The sequence below is a fragment of the Catharus ustulatus genome, chromosome 15 (assembly GCF_009819885.2).
Source record: "Catharus ustulatus isolate bCatUst1 chromosome 15, bCatUst1.pri.v2, whole genome shotgun sequence".
Classification (NCBI taxonomy): domain Eukaryota; kingdom Metazoa; phylum Chordata; class Aves; order Passeriformes; family Turdidae; genus Catharus; species Catharus ustulatus.
The window spans coordinates 11,192,572-11,201,964 of NC_046235.1; the positions used below are offsets into that span (position 1 = coordinate 11,192,572).

General features: G+C 45.9%; 1 protein-coding gene across 5 annotated transcripts in view; it reads right to left on the minus strand.

The window, feature by feature from the left end:
* FAM13B (family with sequence similarity 13 member B) overlaps positions 1-1,176 on the minus strand; it is a 45,260-nt gene extending 44,084 nt beyond the window's left edge. For 2 of the 5 annotated variants that reach the window (XM_033072911.2, XM_033072913.2), the window contains exon 1: positions 991-1,140. The gene's annotated coding sequence lies outside the window, so the exon portion shown is untranslated. Of the gene's footprint in view, positions 1-990 lie in introns of all 5 variants that reach the window. The other 3 variants (XM_033072909.1, XM_033072912.2, XM_033072910.1) reach the window with 3 other exon arrangements.
* Positions 1,177-9,393: the final 8,217 nt, after the last annotated feature.

The window sequence follows — 9,393 nt, forward strand, 5'->3', positions numbered from 1 at the left end:
CAACAAATCAGCTTTCTATTCTTTTTATACTGCAGATTAAACTGCATGGAAGACAGAAAAACTTCCAACCTAAATGCTAATCCAGTTTAACAATTTGCTCTAAATTCACAAACTAACAATTCCATCCCTGAGGACATGCAGGAACACATGCCAAAAAAACCCCAAAAATAACTATGTACGTTTTTTTATATTCACTTTCTTCTTTTTTTTTTAACCAGCAAGAGTTTTACGTGGTATTTACTCTCTTCATCTGTCACCTCTTTTCCCCATCTTGAGCCTGGCAGCAATAAGAAATTTTGTAAAAATTTCTTAAAATGCAACCAGACCAAGGAACTTGAGAATAAGAGAGTTGTGCATTAAAAGCTGGCGTTGCAGTATGCGACGGCAGGATTTTTATTGTTGGGTTTTGTTGGCTTTTTCCAAACCTTGAAGGAGCACCCTAACACTGGGATATCTCACGTTAAAGCAACTTTTTGAAAGCAAGAAACGCTTCCACTCAAGTACCCAAATCCCTACGGAGCGCCCACGAACAATGGAACGCACCCTCGGAAGATCCATGTGCCCACAGGCTGGTGGTTAAGCCCATGACCCAGCGTTCCTAATGCCAGCGCTACCTTCGGGACCACGGGCCATTTAGTGACCGCCCTTCCTTCAACTCCTGCGACCAACCCCGCTGTCAGGGAGCTGCGAGGCTGATGCTGTCACCGCGCCAAGCCCCTGGCAGAGGGCACCAGGCTCTGTGGGAGCAGGAACAGCCCGGGCACACAACTCCTGCAGGAGCCGGGCTGTCAGCGCTGCCTGCGAGGTCCCACCGCCACTAGCCAGGGGGACGCTCCTGCCTCTTGACAGCTGCCTGCGAGCGGCTGCAGTGACCCGGCAGGAGGAAGTTCCCGCGCCCCGCTCGGCGCCGGTGCCAGAAGGTTCCTGAAGCCTGACGTGACACCGAGCACCGAGCGGCGACCCCCCGCGCATGCGCCCCGCGCCCCTCACCGTTGCCGGGTGACTCGCCCTCCCCGCCGTCCTCAGCACCACCAGCAGGTTCCTCCGCCTCTTCCTACCCCGGGGGCCGGCGCGGGCCTCTCCTCGCCGCTCCGCTCTCCTTGAAGCCCTCCTCTGCCGGCCGCTGCCCGCGCCGTGTGCCGCGGCCGCCGCGCTGCCGGACCCGGCGCCGTCCGTGCCCTCACAGCCGCTCCGAGCTCCGAGCCGCGAGCGGGGGGTCCCCGACGGCAGCGGCGGCGACGGGCGGAAGTGACGCGCTGACTGACAGGTGCAGAGCGCGCGCCCCCCGCCCGCCTCCCCCCGGGGGTCACGTGCCGCGGGGCGGGGCGGGCGCTGAGGGCGGGCGGGGCTCGCGCCCTGAGGCGGTGGCGGCCGCGGGCGGCGCGGCCCGGGGGGCGCGTGAGGGCCGCCCCGAAATTAACGTTCTGCTCGTGTTCTCAGCCGCACGGTAACTCAGCCACCCGCCCGCCTCGGCCTGTGCGCCTCGGAATCACAGAATCAAATAGCTTGGGGAAGACCTCTGAGCTCATCGAGCCCAACCTTGGACCCAACATCTGGTGTCCACCACAGCAGAGCACCGAGTGCCACGGCCGGTGTTTCCTTAAACACCTCCCTGGGCAGCCCGTTCCAATGTCTGATCACCCTTTCCCTGAAGAAATTCCTCTTCATGTCCAACCCAAACCCCCTCTGGGGTGAGAGTTTGAGACTCTCATTCTGGGGTGCCCAGAGAGTGACCACAGCCAGTAGTGGCACCATGCAGGCTTGTACCCGCTGGCTTTGATCGGACATGAGGAGAAATGTCTTCACAGAAAGGGTGATTAGACACTGGAATGGGCTGCCCAGGAGGGTGGTGGCATCACCGTCCCTGCTGCTGTTTAAAAGAAGCCTGGAAGAGGCACTCAATGCCACGGCCTGGTTAACATAGGTTGGACTCAATGACCTTGGAGGTCTTTTCTGGAATAACGGAATCTGAGATTGCCGATTTGCTTTTCTCATAACCATATTAAAATATTTCCTGTAAATTTACTGAATTGAAGCATCAAGAGCAGTCACTGCCAAACATTTTCCAAATGTAAGCGCACCAGAAGTAATGAAGTGCCCTTTGACAAAGAGCTAATGCATTTTGAAACACAAAATTTAGCACCCTTAAAGTGAGTTAGCATAAGTTAGAGAGGAGATGCAAGCTTACACCCGAAGTGTTAAAACCAGTGCCTGGCAGTCTGTGGTTCCCACATGCCACGCTGAAACTACAACAGCTTTTTCTGTCATGCAGTGCCAGCAGCCATAGGTGGTGGGTTTAATAAGGCATTTAAGGAAACTTGGATTTAGTTAGTAAAAATCCTCTCAGGAAAAGATGTTTTTTTTTCCCCCCATGAAAAACTAACAAAGAATATATGAAAAGGGGAAAAAATTATACAAGCAGGATGGGATTAATTGAAACCTCTGTATTTTCAATAGCTGGGAGGATTTTGTTTCAGGTTCTCCAGCATGGATTCTGAATTTTATCTAGAGATACATTTTTAAGACTCATTAAAAGGTTTTGCATTTAGAATCTGAAGAAGGAAGAGTCATAATCCCACAGTAAATTAACCTGGGTTTAATCAGATCTGAAACTCTGTTTTCCTGCTGGAAGATTTGGTGTCATTAGGAGGTACCACGCAAACCCAATAAAACATGTAGGGTCGGGGGAAATGGCCTCTCAGGAGGTCTGTGTGTGCTGTCCATCTGTTTCCACAGCAGACTTCTCCACTTGAACCACTAATAAAATTTCCTCGCATCAGGATGAGGTTTCTGAATTTGTATTTTGTATACATAGCTGTGTTCTTTCTGATTCATTTAGCCTCATCAACAACAATAAAGATACTGAATCAGAACAAGCTGGCAATTTTGTTGATGAAACATGGGGGAGAGCGGACTCCAGCTGGCTCTTCAACAGATACATTGGCCAATTGACAGGAATAAAACTGCAAGAGACCTGACACAGAAAGCAGACGCGGTGAGAGGAGACAGACAGCAGAGGCAGGCAGGTAGGCAGGCACTGCACAGCACAGCACCTGTTTGCTGGTTTTGAGTCCAAGGCAGCGGCTTCTCTCCTCTGAACTGGCTCTGAATACGCCATTTCATGCCAGCTTATCCTACCTCCTTTCAAAGGATTCCAAGGCTCCTTGCAGGGGGCAGACATATGCAGTCCCAGGCTGCCATTTTAGGCTTTTCTGCTCACTTTGTGTTGTTGCTGTCTACTTGAAAGGTTGAGGACAACCCAGGAGTCACAGAGTCAGAGTATCTCAAGTTGGAAGGGACCCATAAGGATACAGTCCAACTATCTGTTCCTCACAGGACTGCCTAAAGCTAAACCATGTGACTGAGAGCATTGTCCAGATGCTCCTTGAATTCTGGCAGGCTTGGTGCTGTGACCAATTCCCTGAGGAGTCTTTTCCAGTGGCCAACCACCCTCTGAGTGAAGAGACTTTTCTTAATGTCCAGCCTGAACCTTCCCTGACACAACTTCGCTCCATTTCCTCAGGTTCTATGACTAGTCATTGAAGAGAAGATCTGCATCCCCCTGGCCTTTAAGGGAAGCTGCAGAGTGTGATGAGAGGCCCCCCATCTCCTCATCTCTGTGCTGAACAAGTGCAGTGAGCTAATCTGCTCTTTGTAAGACTTTCCCTTGAGACTTTTCACCATCTTAGTCTCTGTCTGGAGCTTTAACCACATTTTCTAAGATATTATATAGAGAGAGGAGAGAAGCAACAACCTAATGAGTGGCTGCATTGTTACATCCCCAAAATTCAGCTGTTGAAAGCATCTGCCTCTCAGATCCCTCCTGAACATCACAATAGAGCAATGTCCATTAGCTGTTCCCACTGCATTTTCACTGTCTCAGGCAGACCTGAATTGTGAAAGGCAGCATTTTACATTCCTCCCCCTCTAGTGCTGCGCAGGCTGTGGAGCTCCCTCAGCCCCGTTTCCCTGCTCCGAACCCACAGTCACATTCAGAGCAGGGGCTGTGCAGGGCAGGCTGTGTCCCACCGTGTGACACAGCGCTGTCACCCCGTGTCAGGAGGTGACACTGCACTGCCGCTGCTGAGGAACAGAAGGACTCGTTCCGCAGCTGCTGCTCAGCTCCAGGAGCTTGGCAAATGCAAGGTCAGAATTCCTAGGACTGAAGAGCCAGAGTGCCACGGCATCCCTGTCTCATCACTAAATCCATGTCCAGAGCCAGACCATGAAGGGGGAGCCATTTCTGCAGCTCACTGTGTTTTTTTATAAGTTTTTACAGCTAAATTGCTCAGCTTAAAAGTTTTGCAGAGATTGACTGCTAAGTGTTTACAAAGTAACTCAGTAGATCTGAAATAATTACTGCTGTAATTCCCTTGTTTTCAGGAAAAGCTGTTCATAAGCCCCTATCACTATTGCCTGCATACGTCACAGAAGACCTGGAGCCATGTTTCCTTAATGTATCCCCAGTTCCCATCCTGACCTAATATGGCTTTACAACAAATATTCTCTGAAGAATTTTGCTTCCAATTAAGTCTACTTGCAGCAGGAGCCCTGCATTACACCTTATCAGAAACTGAAGAAACTTACAGAGAAATGTCCTTATCCCAACTGTGCTCAATGCTGTACAAGGCTTAGTACAAACGGAACTAAAATACTCCAAGACTTAAATCAGCTTTGCAAAGCCATAGAATCCTTGCAAGGTTGATAGCCTGCCATGCAATTCCTTACCTTCATGTCAGGTTATTATCTTACTAGTAGGAAATGGAAATCTGACACGTAGCAAAACAAGACCCTATCTGTTGTAATACCTGTGTATTATATGCCAAAGAGTTTTTCCTGGACATTATCTGTATGTCAGCAAAGTATTTGCTTTTGGGTTTAATTGTTCACCTACAAATTATTTGATACATCCTCCCAAACTTGGAAATGCTCAATTTTTTGCCTTAAGCGGATCCTGTTGATACCTAGCAAAAAATATTGACAAATGCGAGTCCTTTCAACACCAAGGAAGAGCTGGCAAACACTTTCCAGCTGGTTGCTCTGCAAAGAGCTTTCCTTTCCTGCTCTTTCATCCAGAAACAGAGACATGTCCCCAAGCTGAGCCTTTACTTTGTTCTTTCCCAGCATTATAGCATTTCCTAACAAACATTTTGTTTCAGGATGCCCAGCACACGACACTTGGCCATGCTGAACATCCATAACTCTCCATGGAAACTCTTGTATCAGCAAGTACCCAGCTGTTCTAACCCAAGGTGTTCAAAAGGGCACCTAAGAAACAAAGTTCATTTTTAAAGCTTTGACCTGTATTAACAAATGAGACTTCACAGTGCTCAAGCAAACAGGTGAAAGGATCTATTTTATACAAACACAAACTCCAGCCTGGAGAAAACCATTCATCATTTCAAAGACTGTCAGCAATTACTAGACACATATGTAAGGATTTTTTAAAAAATGGAATTCAGTATCAAAAGCACAAGTTCTGTATAAATGTCAGACATTTTTACTCATTTTTCTACTAGAGTTCTGTGATTAAAATAAACATTTGGAGCATGAGATTTTTTCCCTGCGTCTGAACACTTTTAGGATCTGAATCTTGGTTTTAGAAGATCTGTCTTTAAAGTAGAAATCTGGGAATATGGGTCAAATGTGGCTTTTAAGGCTTGTTCATATTTTAATTGCATGGTTGCAGACTTAACAAGAGATAATTCTTCCCTCCTTGAAATTCAAGACATTGAAAGGTTAATTCAGTCTTCTCAGTTCCATTTCCTTCCGTCTGTTCCCCTTCCCACACTCCTCCCCACCCCCCATCTGTAGACAGCTGAGTTATTTGAATTTTATGCGAGCTCGTATTCATCCAAAGGGTGAATACTATGCACTAGGCAAGCGAAAATTGCAGTACTGCATACTTGCATTTTTTACTTCCTATGTGGTTTTCTCTGAATTCACCAGCTTTGGCTGTGGATGTAAACACTCAATGCCCCAAAAATAAATTAAATCTTGTGTGTCCCCATCACTGTTGAATTCCCATTCTTTGCACTCACATTGAATCTATGCTCAACTGCTGTGGTGCTTTTACCTTGGGTTGAGGAAAGGCTATAGTTCACATTACCACAGTTTGTCAGCTGCCAACACAATCAATCTCTGCTGCTCCCATGTTATTTCATGGTGTGGTCACTCATACTCAAGGTACACTAACTCTAGAGGAGTCACTTTGACAGAGCTCAGGTTAACTCTAAGATGAAGACAGAGCTTTAATCCAACTGATTTCAGTACTTTACATACATTAGCAAGAAAAAAAATCCATAAAAGTATTCATTAAAAATGTTCTACTTCACTCAGGTTCTGAAGAAAGAGACGTTCACTTCAGATGCCAGGAGAGATAAACAGTATCATCTTTCTTTTTTTCTTTTTTTACATTTAAAAAAAGAAAAACAGTGTTTAATGTAAAATACTTGCAGCTTTCATTGAAAAGGCAGAAGTCAACAGATGTGGAACTTACTGATTACCATTTTCTTACATAATTGTTGACTAGTACACAGCATGCAATACCTATGTATTTGGCTTGCACTGTATGAGAAGCTTATAAAATTGGAAAATGATTTTTGGAAAAGACATGGAGAAATACAAGCTTTTATTCTGTAAATTGCTCAGAGTAATCAGCTAGAAAAGATAACTTGGCTGCCTTTTCTGTTCTGCTTCAGCAGCCTTGTTTCCTTGAGCAGCTGAAAAACTTGAGTTTATCTTCTCCCCGAATATGAAACCACTCAAGCTACCAGGAGTCCCAGGTGATTTGGTGACACAAAGAGAAGTGTTGGTGAGGCACCCCTCGAAACCACATCCACACCTTGTGTCCCAGGAGTGACAAACACCCCACCTCTGCAGCTACCCCAGCACAGCACAGATTGTAACAACAGAACACCTATTGTCCTTTTTTCCTCTGGACAAAAGGAAAATCTGTAACAAAAAGACAAAAGTTAACATAAAGTTAGTAGATCTCTGGATTTTATGATCTTTGATCTGTCTTCTCCTGGATTATGCTGATTATCTATTTGTTGCACAGTGGGTGCCACAATTTGAATGGTAATGTTTCTCCTGCCTGAAGCAAAGAGAGGGAGAGTCTCAAGAGTGGATTGTTTAATTCCAGAGCAGCCAGCTACATTAAGGAGTGTTTGAGCACACTCCAAATGTTCATCCAAGATTTCCCTGTCTTACTCCTTTCCTAAACTGCTGCTTGCAGGAGATACCTCTGTCCAGAGACAGAAAGGAGGAAAAAAACCTGAAGACTCAAAGTCATGCTAAACTTTTGTCTCTAGACCAGTATTCATCACAAACTGTCATGTGCTCCATAGACTAACTAATGTGACTAGTACATCATATACTTTGCTCCCCACCCTTGCTTTGGGGGAAAAAGCCTGTGCATGGACATTCTGAATTAATTCTACTTTTTCCTTTAATAATTCATGCATGGGTCAACACATTAAGCTAGAAGGGGCCAGGCCAGAGCCAAGTACTTTGTGCTGGAAGACACAATTTTGGGTCAGTTCCTGAGAAAACCCTGTTGCAAGAATCTCCATCTGGTTAAACTTATAAAAATTCACCCCCATACCAAGTTTTATTAAAGAAATAAATAGATAAATAGATAAATAAATAGAGAAAGGAAATTTCTACTCCCACTAGCTTATGTTTTCTCCTTTTGCTTCAACAGGGCTTCTGGTATAGACTTGTCTGAACTGCTGAGCTGTTTGGAAAACATGGGGTTGGAAAAATCGCCCAAGGAGAAGGACTATCTGCAACTGCCTCTCCTCCCCCCTCATCTTCTGCATGTACCTACCCTCAAGGTTCAATGGTCTTGATAAGGAAAATGAAACACCTTAGGTAACAATAAAACATCCAGTGCAAGACAAGTGTCAAGTATTTACTCACTGGCAGTGCAGCATTAGAGCAGAGAGCCTGCCAAAGAGGGATCAGTGCCTTCCTTACACCCCCAGGATTCATTGTCTCTTAGCCTGGGAACCTGTCTCCGTTCTCAAACAGGGATATTTTTTTTGGCACAAAGATGGAACAAAAGGCACAAAGAGAACTAAGAAAACCCTTTCAGTAAAGCTGTAGTCTTTTCTTTTTCCTGTTCCCCTGAGGATGGGAAACCTTCTAAGGACTGCTCATAATATACCCAATCCTGCTACCTGCCTGGAAGGTGCTCAGTGTTCATAGGGACCTACAGGAATCAGGGTCTGTGCAGATTCCAGCCCAGCTTTCAGCCCTGACAAATTGATCCCCTACCTTTAGCACCAAAAATACCGTAGCATTTTGAAAATGAAATCACTGTTATATTTGAGTGGGTGTGTTATTTCAAGACAGCACTAATGTGATTATAAAATCAGTTGTGTCAGCTTATTGGCTCAGCTACAGACACTGATCTGCTCGAGCGTCTGTTCCTCTACCCGGCTGCTCGCGTTAGGGTGCTTGTCCCCCCTCAGCTCCCCGTGGAAGCAGACACCATTTGATTCCCACTGCTGCATCAAAGAGAAAGAAACCCCTTCTTCTGGCAGTTGCCCACCTCATCTCTATGAAACTTGGCATTTCCAGAGCAGCACTTCTTGTGCCAAACACGAGCACAGCATCCCCCAGCCAGCTAAAGGCTACAGCCCATATATATTTATAAGCAGCTGGGCACACTGCTTCCAAGTGACAGCAGCCAAGGGAAAAGGTCAAGTGGCAGCAGTGTCCAAAAAGCTCCCAGCCTCACTTTTCAGGCTCGAGCTCCCTCTAAACGTTTCCTCTCACCTATTACCGAATACTGGGGTAAGTGTTTGTTTTTCCCTGCTGCTCTGTGGGTGTCTGACAGACTCGGTGGCTGGTGCTGCCAGGCATGGTTTAATGCTGTCAATGGCAGGTGACTCACTGGTATCAGAAGTGTCAGTCCTGGCAGGTTTGACTCAGCCCTTCATCTTTTGGCAACAAATTGAAATAAAATAGAGTTTCCATTGTATGAGGCAGCTTTTCAGGCACAGCCATACCACTGTAACTTTATATGCTTTATGTGTAGAGCATCTGTAAAGATTCTATAGTCTGCATGCTCCACTGGCTTCCTGGTTTTTCACATTTCTATACACTGGATCATTCTGCTGCCTCTCTGCAACATGAAGAAAGTTGAGGTTCATTGAAACCACAGTCATCCCAAGGCCAGGTAAATGCCATGTTCCCCTTACCGAAGATGCTGAATCTGAAATCCTGCAATTAAAAATCTGACAAAGAACAGCTTTGCTGCTCATATTGCAAAAATTTTTCCATTACTAGTGAAAGGAAAAAGCATCTGAGTAAGATATTACCTACACATCTTTACCTCAAAGTATGCAATGCCTTCAGGCCAAATTCCAAACTCTCCACATGTAA